Source organism: Hipposideros armiger, unplaced genomic scaffold (assembly GCF_001890085.2).
Source record: "Hipposideros armiger isolate ML-2016 unplaced genomic scaffold, ASM189008v1 scaffold_379, whole genome shotgun sequence".
Classification (NCBI taxonomy): Eukaryota; Metazoa; Chordata; class Mammalia; order Chiroptera; family Hipposideridae; genus Hipposideros; species Hipposideros armiger.
Window position 1 is genome coordinate 377305 of NW_017731729.1, and position 2388 is coordinate 379692.

A 2388-nucleotide genomic window follows, 5' to 3' on the forward strand; every position below is an offset into this window, starting at 1 on the left:
TGGTACAGCTATTGTTCCACGTAGCTCTTTCAACATGCATTTCAGGATTTACCCTAAAGAGTCAAGTGTTAGTAATCAGCAAATATTTATCCCTACCCCCCAACACTTGTTGGACACCTATGATGTACTTGAAACTCTTAATCACCCTTGTGGAAAGGAATTTTGTAGAATACAAAACTGTGTAAGCCATACATAGTCTTTGACCTCTGGTAATATTCAATATATTATATCATGCAAGGAAGATAGTGTTAAATTCCATACGGAAGTTACAAAGCCCATTATTATATACCCCAGTGTTTCTCAACCTCCCACTATTGCAGTGTTGAAATAGGTGGATAATTCTTTGTTCTGGAGAATTTCCTGTGCATTGTTGTATGCTTGGCAACGTCCATAGCCCATGAGATGCCAGTAGCATTCCCCCAACTGTGATTTAAGTTTATATTCATTAGACTCAATAATATTTCTAATAAGGATACTGTAACTCACTGTTATGCTTTCTTGGGTATTAAAGGAAAAAAGTGGAGTTAAAGCCAGCATATGAAAGTTGAGTGGAACAATACATGTGTTTCTGGAGGGGTAACACAAAGAAATGTCAATCTTACTATGCATCAGGAAATTACTGCTTAAGCAGTTGTTCCGGCTGGGACGAACAACTGTGCTTGCCTAGCTGACCAATTTTAAGAGTTTGTAATATCATAATGAAGTTGAGATAGTTGAGATATGGGAGTCAACCCTTACCGTGGGGTCTTCATGCTGCTGAACAGAGACGCTTGGAGCATTCTGGCATCTAGCGCTGGGCCTTCCCTTGGGCTATAGCCATAGAAGAAGGGTGAAAGTTGGGAATCTTGGATATAGTATATAAATACAAACTGATTGTGCTGATCTAGCTTTTAATATATTTCAATAAACTTTAATTAGCTCTTCAAATCATTTTGTTAGCACTGTCTCGATTCAGGTAATTGTAGAGATTAAACCCCACTGTTTCCAATTTTGAAGCTTCTACTCCTGCAATTTCACTATAGCGAAGTCTTGAAATAAATGGTCATGTTAGAGCTAAATTAAGGCAAATTTATATAATACTTAAAACTGACAGCAGTCAATTCCCCAAGGCCAGCATCTCTTCCAAGCATTGAATGTTTTATTCCAGTGGGGAGAAATTTTGCTGCATGACCTGTTAGGTTTGAGCCGTTTTCAAGGCTCATTACTTTATGGCACTACTTCTTCAAGTAGGGTGTTGCACTGGTGCCAAACCCTGCAACGTACACATGACTATTGCTAAAAGGTGGCACCTCAAGCAGTGGCTACTTAACCATCCCTGGCGGTGGCTTGCCTGAAAGAAGAGGGATAAATGTCACAATAAGAGATTAATTGCATATGTTCTGTGTGACATGACATCCCATGGGGTTTAGGAATATGTTTGTGGTTTTATAAAGCATACTGTAAATATCAGCCTCAGCTTTGGCTGTGACCCTGCCAAATATGGGGCTAATGTCATTTGTCATATTCAGACGTTGCCTTTTAAAAAACATCCTTGTTCAGACTGCTACCAAGGTGTGATGCGTTTGCTGGCTCTGAGGAAATTGTTGTCCTTATAATAGGAGTAGAGAGAGATAGAAAGACAGCGGGAGAAGGGAGATGAGGAAATGGACCATGGGATGGTGCAAAAATCATGTCACTCAAGGGAATAGGGAAATGATGTCCTTACTATTTGATTAATGAAAGTTACTAGACAGATGTTTTTATATCTTCCAAGACTCTCATCTCTTCACCTATACTTAATGGAAAATCTGTGAGAGAAGAGAGCCCTACTGAGAGAAGAGAACATCAGAACTTGCCAGGGAGGGGTTAGATACCTCTAGTGTTTAATTACAGTGAAGTATTTTGGATTTCTCATTGCAACAGAGAAGAGGGAAGTGAAGGGACAGAGGGTATATACTGAGAAGAAGTAATGGCACCATTTCATTTTTGTCCAATTGTTAGCATAGTGTATGGTTCACAACTATCTACCATTTGGCTTCAGATTTGCTCCAAAATTCAGTATTTGTCCTATGCCTGTCCTCTGAGTGATGTGTTGTTTCCAAACCTCAACACCCCTTGCTGCAAAGCCTAAATTCTTGGTTTGCCTTACTGAATGTCTACTTATGGTTAGAGCTGTGTACATCTCACACTTGTCAGATAGAATGGAGTCAGAAAATACTCTTTCTCTACCAGACCCATCTTCAGAGCATGAAACCCCACCCCTACAATGCATTTCCTTCCATCTGGCTGCTACAATGACCAGCAGTGGCTGTAGCCCATTAAACAATTAGCTGTACTTGGGGTAATATTCCTGCTACCTGAGACCCTGGAGGCTTAATTCTATTATGCTTGTTTCTCTTTCTGTGCTTT